This window comes from Aquarana catesbeiana, linkage group LG10 (assembly GCF_042186555.1).
Source record: "Aquarana catesbeiana isolate 2022-GZ linkage group LG10, ASM4218655v1, whole genome shotgun sequence".
Taxonomy (NCBI): domain Eukaryota; kingdom Metazoa; phylum Chordata; class Amphibia; order Anura; family Ranidae; genus Aquarana; species Aquarana catesbeiana.
Genome location: NC_133333.1, coordinates 7,450,623 through 7,459,370, shown reverse-complemented (window position 1 = coordinate 7,459,370; position 8,748 = coordinate 7,450,623). Strand labels below are relative to the sequence as shown.

Below are 8,748 nucleotides of genomic sequence, written 5' to 3'. Positions count from 1 at the left end.
TACAACAGTGGTTCCTAACCTCAGTCCTCAAGTACCCCCAACAGGCCGTTTTATGGGAATTTCCCTTAGATGAAATTAGCTGTGATTCAAGTCATTGACAATAATTGAAGACATGACCTGTTGGGGATACTTAAGGACTGATGTTGGGAACTCCAGCTCCTCTACACTAAACTGGTCATACCATATGGAGCCGGCTTTGTACACAGGGTACAGTCATGGTGGAACAGAAAAGGGTCTTCACCAAACTGTTACCACAAGGTTGGAAAAGCAATTGTCTACAATGTCTTTTGTATGTCGTAGTGTTAACAGGACCCTTCACTGGAAACACCTGAACCCCATCATTTGGAAATGGGTCCACATGCTTTTTACCATATAGTGCCCTTTAACATTTGGTGTTTGTACCTTTTTGTTAGCTCTTGAGAAAAAGAGTAAAGTTTGAAGTCGACATGATACCCATTAATGGCTAACTCAAAAAGTGCATGATGAAAGATGTTTTATCATCTTTCCAGCATAGTGCCAATGAAAGTGCCTAGTGACAAAGAAACCTTCTGTGTTTCGAAAGCTTGTATCTTTAAAGCTGAACTCTGGCTGGGATAAGCAAATATTGTATAAAATCCATTGTTCATGTGTATTCTTCTTGAATCTTGGTGTGCTTTGTGTATTTCTTCCTGATCTGTGCAGTCGTCCAGTGTAAGACTTCATGTAATAAAGACCGCCCACTGCTGTCCTCTCTTCCTGTGCAGGGTGACTAGTCTGATCTCCACCCCCCTTCTGTAGTGGATGGAGCCTGCTGGGCCCAGTGCCATCTTAAGAGCATTATAGACCCCCCAGGCAATACAGTGCACTGGGGCCCCTGTCTACACAATCGCGTACGATTGCCCATCAAATGCAGCCTCACTGTGCCCACCATTGCAGCATCACTGTGCCAATCAATACAGACTCACCATCGCCTGGTAACACACACAGCGGGCATCTCCTCCTGTGTGTCACGGAGCTGGCTGGGTCTGTGTTCGGCGGCCGCACTGTAAAAAGGTCCCGCCCCCCTAGACTGGCTCGTGTGATAGGGGGAACACTGATTCAATCTACTATTACACGAGCTGGTCTAGGGCAGTGGGACCTTGTTACAGCGCAGCCGCCAAACACAGACCCATCCAGCTCCGTGATAGACAGGAGGAGGAGGAGAGTGGGAAAGAGCGGAGCGCTGCAGCCGCAACTCAAAGCGCCCCCAGGGCAGGCGCCTACCGGGAAATTTCCCAGGATTCCGGTAGGCCAGTCCGGCCCTGGCTGGGGTCGCTGGGCAGGTGGCCCAGCGTGCCCATGCGAAAAGACGGCCCTGGCTGGGCTCCTCTCACAGCTCTGCTCTCCTTGTGTAGGTTGACTGGTCTGGTCTCTGCTCCCCCTCCCTGTAGTTTTCTGCAGCCAGCTTGTAAGTGGGTGGAGCCTGCAGGGCCCACCTACAGCTCCGCTGTCTGAATAGGCCATGTGCTAAAGATGAGAATATTTAATTGAAAGTTTATGTATCCAGAGTTCAGCTTTAAAGCGCATCGTAATCCACAATTGCTTTGGGGGGGAATTTACCTTCTGTGTTAATACTGGTCACCACGACAAAAAGTGATGAAAAAAAATTGAATATTTTTAGTTGTCACCAGAACAGGAATAGTGAGAAATTTCTTCTTCTCACATGGGGTGGTAAAAACTATCGCAGAGGAATGCCTTCGCTTTGCTGAGATTTCCCGATCTTACGGCCAGTTGTGTCTACAGGAAGTGAAGGAAAAATCTCTTCCCATTGGGTTTTAACCATCTCTATTCTATACATAGCGTATAGAATGTGGCTTTAGATATACTTCAAAATTTGAGTCGACCGGCCAATAACTGGGTCAGCTTGTAGCCCATATCAATTGGACTTTGTTCTGTAATGCTGTTTGAAGACCTTTTTAGAGCTTATCCATACCAATTCTTTAGTTCTAATGTGTGGCAGGAACTTACCACAAGTGACCTGTTATACTGCTTTTGGTGCTGCTCAAAGTAGAGGTGAAAGCATATCCTTGAGTCCCATAGCATGGGGGTGTAGACTTATCCTGATACCAATCCAGAGGGCTGGTGACTGTAAAGAGGAAAGGCTCACCACTACTCCCAAGTAGCCTAGGTAAATAAACGATAAAGAGTGGCCTCGGCCTACGTTTCCACCAATCCACACATTCTGATGCATTTCGCCCCACCCACTGGGATTCAGTCATAGGGTCTACAACTAAGCCCGGGTGGGAGGAGCAAAAATAATCCTGATGTGTTGATTGGTGGAGACATGTAGGCCGAGACCGCTCCTTATTGTTTATTTACTTGGCCTGGTTGGGAATAGCAGCAATCCTTTCCTCTTTACAAAAACATACCCCAACGTATATATATCCACACAGGGAGCATTGACACCTTCATCCAACCACCATGGAATGTGTCAAGGTTGATTGTCCAAGAATAGGCTTGATTATCCAGGAGCAACATCTGCCTTGACACATTCCATGGTGATTGGAGAAAAGTGTCTGCTCCCTATGTGGATATAAACACCGGAGATGTTCCCCGCGCTCCTTAGAACTGAAGAAACTTGGAGAAGCTTGAATTTTTAGAGTTGCATAGGAACAGGTGTGTCCCCCCCCCCCACCCCCTCATTGGAGGGTTTTCTCCTCATCTCTTGCTCTGGTGACAACTCAAAAATGTTGTCTCAGAGACAATTGTCAATAGGAAAAAAGGATGTGAATCTGCCCAATGACAGCAATACAAACCTGATAGGTGTTCTAATCCTTACCCTATCTAAAATTTAAAAAACAAACTCTTTAATATTAGTTTAAAATCAGTCCAAAATATCTCCTACCCCACTCTACGAGGCTTCTGGGAGTCCTGAATTCTCTATCCAATAACGTCCTTCTGGGCCTGCCTGTTGGTCAGCTTTAGTTTTGGTTGGGTGCTCCTCACGTTCCGGCTTGGATCGGGCTCCTATGGTCAGTCTGAATGTTGCAGCTTTAGGCCAGTGCCAGGGAATAGTGTTTGACCTATAAAAAAAAAAAAGTGGTTATGTTTGTTGCACAAGAATCGGCATTGTTTGGCAAATTTTGGAAACCATCAACATGTATTGGGCACTGACACGTGCGGTGCATGTTTGTGTTTTGTTTTTGTCGGTGTGATAATCGTATCTGAAATGCAAAATCTAATTTTCCTCAACCCCCAATAATAACCCTTCACCCCAACTCCATAAACATAATTACAATCTCTATATCCCCCTCGCCCCCCCAATGATAACCCTTAACCCCAATTCCAGAAGCATAATTAAAATTGCAACCCCCAATGGTTACCTTCAACACTAAAACCAGAAGCATAATTACACAATGGCTGTTTTCCTATCTCCACTCGGAACTCCCAGAATGAGACAACCTCTACCATTGCAGTGGATGCCCCCACCCTGCACTATAATGCCCCCTACACACGATGGGAAATTCGGCCAGCAAAAGACCGATGAGAGCTTTTGGTCGGAAAATGCGACCGTGCGTACGCTCCATCGGACTTTTGCTGGCGGAATTCCCAACCAGCAAAAGATTGAGAGCAGGTTCTCAATTTTTCGGTCGGAAAAAAGTTCCTGTCTGAAAATGCGATCGCCTGTACAAATTCCGACGCGCAAAATTCCTAACGCATGCTCGGAAACAATTTCGACGCATGCTCGGAAGCACCGACCTTAATTTTCGCGGCTCCTCGTAGTGTTGCACGTCACCGCGTTCTTGATGGTCGAAAGTACAGAGAACTTTTGTGTGACCGCGTGTATGCGAGGCAAGCTTGAGCGGAATTCCGTCGGAAAAACCATCCAAGTTTTTTTCAGATGGAATATCCGCTCGTGTGTACGCGGCATAAGAGTTAAATGCTTGTTTATTCTAGGTAGGCATGAATAAGGTGTGCTTACCTCCCAGCAGGCTCCAGTGCTGTTCTCAGGCCTAGGGGCTGGTCCCTCAGGATCATTGCCCCTGCATTGTAGGTCGGGGGGGGGGGGGGGTGAGTATGCCGCAATGGCCCAAAGCTACTTAGGAGGGGGATCGGTCACATGGGCTGAGAGCCTGTCAGAGCCAACTATAAGGTAAGTAATACACCTTACCCAGGGGCAGACTGACAACTTATGGGGCCCCCGGGCAATGGGAGATTATGGGGCCCCCGGGCAAGGGGAGATTATGGGGCCGCCGGGCAAGGGGAGATTATGGGGCCGCCGGGCAAGGGGAGATTATGGGGCCGCCGGGCAATGGGAGATTATGGGGCCCCCGGGCAATAGATTATGGGGCCACACAGTTTACACACACATACAGTATACATATACAGAATGCACATATGGGGTACACACACAGAATACACATACACACACTGAAAAGGTACTGGAGAGGCGGGGCAGCTATAATCTTGGGAAATCTTAAAAAAAAAAAACACAAATTTTTACATACTGTCCCTGATTTTATTGAGGCTGGCAACCCTGATGGGGCCCCTTAGTGGCATGGGGGCCCTTGGGCAGTGCCCGAATGGTCAGTCCGCCCCTGACCTTACCCCTGCACCTCAAGACTAAACAAGCCCCTTGCAATGCATGGTGGGGCCCCACTTCAGGGGTAGAATTTGTCTAATCCCTGGAGTTCGGGCTTTAATTTGGCATCAAGACGCTCTTGAGCCCATCTGCAAAGGGCAATAAACGATGTGCAGCAACTGCTCAGAAATATTTCACGGTCTCTGACTACAGAAATTGAAATCTCATTTTTTTTTGCACATTTACTGCTCTTTGCACTTCCTAACCGAGCCAAGGAACCCACCGACCAGAGATGACAGGTACCCAATCTGGCCAGCCCAAGGGCCTCTTGGTGGGGGGGGGAAACGGGCGATGAAGCAAGTTAGACATATTTGTCTGATCGGCACACAAGGATGAACTTGTGCTCTTGCTGGAATCTCATTTAGCAGAACGTCTGAAGGAAGAGCTTGTCTCGTTTCCGATAGAAGCTAAGTGCATGCCTCTTTTAAACGCGGTCTTTGGAATTGGATTTCGTGGCGGAACTCTCGCAGCCCTCCTTTGAGACACAATAACGAGGAGCACCGCTGTTAGTTTGCAGTTGCCCAGAAAGTAGTCATTAAGACGCGGCAGATTAATGATGAAAGGGCCGCGCCACTCGTAATGTCAACAGTGGCGCTTGTGCCTCGTTAGGAAAATCGGCTGCATCGAAATAACGACTCCAGTTCCATCATCATCTTATTTCGATGCGAGAGTGATGCTGCCTAATCATAAACATGCCGAAAGCAACTTTTGCTTTAGGTGTCGGCCATCACTTGCGTACTTGGCAGAGCCGCTCGCCAGGCGTTTTTACCCGCTAAGACGTTTCACTCACAACTCCTAAGTAAATAATAATCGGGCCCATCCCTTGGTTATAGAGCAGCCTGAGGACTTACCTCATTTAAAGTTACAAGCCGCCTTTGTGATAACGGGGAGGATGAGGCTGCTGCCTGCGGTGGGGGTAGTGGAACATTCTGATTGGCTGCCGACAGGGAACACAAATTATCAATTCATTTTAATATATCAGTATCATTTTACATAGCGCTACTTTGTTTTTAAAAGGAAAGCTCCAGGTTTTTATAGATATACAAGTGCATTAGATCAGAGTAATGTCTATAATCCTTTCAATGAATCTTCTCATTTTGGACATTTTGTATCGCTGTACCGTTTGTAAATATCCCTTTGCCGCCAAACGTACGCAGATATGCTGCCTTGGCTTTCGGGGGTTTATACCAGGATGATGCCCGCGGCTGCAGGCATCATCCAAGTACCGTTTTTTTTAGAGCGGGCGATCGGCTATCCAGGGATAACAACCGATGCGGCTAAAACCCGCTCGGTTGTTATCCCGGAGGAGCGGGAGGGGACACCCCCCCCCCCGCCGCTCTTACCGGGCCTCCCATCCCACCGGGAGACTCGATCCTCGATCCGCCACTTCCAGCAGCTAGAGACAGACTGTCACGAAGACGGAAACGGCTTCATTCCAGTCTTCTCTCTGTAAACACGGAAGTGACGTTACGCGACGTCACTTCCTGTTTACTCGCCCGCCAATGGAGCCCTTTTAGAAAAAATATACAGTATTCAGAATCGCTGTTTTCGGCGATCTGAATACTTTGAAGTGCAAAGGAGGGATTTGGGGTCTTTTAGACCCCCCCCGATCCCTCCATTAAGAGGACCTGTCACCACCTACCCTGTTTCCCCGAAAATAAGACCTAGCGTGATTGTCAGTGATGGCTACAATATAAGCCCTACCCCCCCAAATAAGCCCTACCCTGTTTCCCCGAAAATAAGCCCTACCCTGGAAATAAGACCTACTAGTGCTTATTTGGGGGGTAGGGCTTATATTGCAGCCATCACCGACAATCACGCTAGGTCTTATTTTCGGGGGAAACAGGGTATTACTGTCACATGGGAGGTTTACATTCCTTGTGACAGCAATAAAAGTGATCAAAATTTTTTTTTATTTTTTAAAAACAATGTAAAAAAAAAAAATTAAATGAAATAAAAAAAAAAACACTAAATTTTTAAAGCGAGCTCGCGTAGCAAAGAAAAACGCATACGGAAGTCGCGCCCGCATATGTAAACGGTGTTCAAATCATACAGGTGAGGTATCGCCGCGATCCCCAGAGCGAGAGCGATAATTCTAGCACTAGACCTCCTCTGTAACTCTAACCTGGTAACCGTTTATTTATTTTTTTTTTTTATGTCGCCTATGGAGATTTTTAGGCACCGTAGTTTGTCGCCATTCCACAAGTGTGCTCAATTTTAAAGCGTGACGTGTTTGGTATCTATTTACTCGGCGTAACATCATCTTTCACATTATACAAAAAAATTGGGCTAACTTTACCGTTTCGTTTTCTTTTTTTAATTCATTAAAAGTTTATTTTTTTCCCCAAAAAGTTGCGTTTAAAAGACCGCTGCACAAATACCATGTGACAAAAAAATATTGCAACAATCGCCATTTTATTCTCTCGATTCTCTGCTAAAAAAAAAAAAAAAATATATATATATATATACAGAATGTTTGGGGGGTTTTAAGTCATTTTCTAGCAAAAAATACAGATTTTAACTTGTAAACACCAAATGTCAGAAATAGGCGTAGTCATGAAAGGGTTAATATATGTACAGGGCAGCTGTATTCCTTCCATCTGCATGCACCACATCCTGATGGTAATGCTGCACAGTGATTGTGCTTTAAAGCTCAACTCTGCTGCCTTACCTGCCCCTTAGGGAGGCCGTCTAAGTTTTAGTAAACATGGAGGAAGGGTTCAAACTGGCTATAATTTAATTTTTTTTATATATTTCTATGAGCTGTTTTAAACTCTCTCTCCTGCCCCATCTTCTTGCCCCTTGGCGGTGCTGCAAACCTCTCCTCTCCCAGCCCTCCGTCCTGTTACAATGAAGAGGAATTTCCATAATATAAACGCTCGGCATGACAAAAGGGACCCATTATTTCGGTACATAAGGGTGTTTTTTTAATAAGAGGAGGTTAGAGAGGAGGTCAGCTCCGACGCTTTTTAATTGCCTGGTTTTTGGAGGGACTCCAGTAGGGTTTCCCCCCTAGATACTTTATCCAGCTGTAATCTATTAAAAGGTGGCTGAGGAGAAGCGATGAACGAAAAACAGCGACATTTTGGAAAGGCTATTACTACAATGCTGAAATTTCAAAAAGGATATTGAAAAATGGCTAAGTGGGCAGGCACAAGTAGCCAATCGCATGTTCTTGATGGAATTATGAGGTCATTCGCTACAGTTTAACGATGATCTAAAAAAAAAAAAAGGCAATTGAAGGTCGACAAAGCTTTCAGATGAAAAGAAAAAAAAAAGTCTCAGTGCGAAATCATTGAGATGGATAAAAAAAAATGTATAATTTGGCCATTTGATAATATATCAGTGAAAAAACTGGCCTCTATTTATTTAAAGAGGGAGAAAGAAAGAAAAGGGGGGAGAAGGGAAAGGGGGGGGGGGGGGAGAGAAAGAAAAGGGGAAAGAGGGAAAGAGAGGGAGGGAGAAAGATTACATGATGGCAAGACAGGATCTGCTTATCCTTGACGTAGAGGATAACCAGACACTAAAAATCTCATGTTAGACCCCTTTCACACTGAACACCGCCCCCCCACCAGCGGTAAAGCGACGCTCGTTTTAGCGGCACTTTACCGGCGCTGTGCAGGCGGGAGCGAGGAGCTTTTAACCCCATAGAAGGGGGTTAAAAGCGCCACTGCCAAACAGGGCTGGACTGGGACAAAAATTTGGCCCTGGACTTCATCCAGACTGGCCCACTTTGACAGGTCTCTCCCATGCCGGCTGGACAAACCCGCCTCCCCCGGCCTGCCACCCAAGCCCCCTCACTAGCCATTAGCCGTTCTACATTATTTCTCTTATAGGCAGTACCAGTGGGGAAGTTAGACATTATTTCACCTGGGGCAAAGAATCAGTTTGGCGCCCCCCCCCCCCCCAATGGGACAAGATTAGGCAGGAAAATGAGGCCACCCTCCTTCCGGATCGTATGATGAGCTTCTCAGTGTTGACCCCCTGAGCATCATGTCTGTATTCAGGCGCGCTGCATAACTAGCCAGGGAGAGGAGGTGAGCACTGTGGGGGGGGACAGAGGACCGGAGGGAGGCGGCGGTCCACTGTCACTGAAATAGGCCCACTGAGCCATCGGCCCACCGGAAACTCCCTGTAGTCCCGATGGC

At 46.7% G+C, this 8,748-nt stretch overlaps 1 long non-coding RNA gene across 1 annotated transcript in view; it reads right to left on the bottom strand.

Moving 5' to 3' along the window:
• The window catches only part of LOC141110278 (uncharacterized), a 72,928-nt gene that overhangs the window by 12,823 nt on the left and 51,357 nt on the right, over window positions 1-8,748 (bottom strand). The window contains exon 3 of the long non-coding RNA XR_012236262.1: window positions 2,864-3,041. This is a non-coding gene — a long non-coding RNA (uncharacterized lncRNA). The remainder of the gene's footprint in view (window positions 1-2,863; window positions 3,042-8,748) is intronic.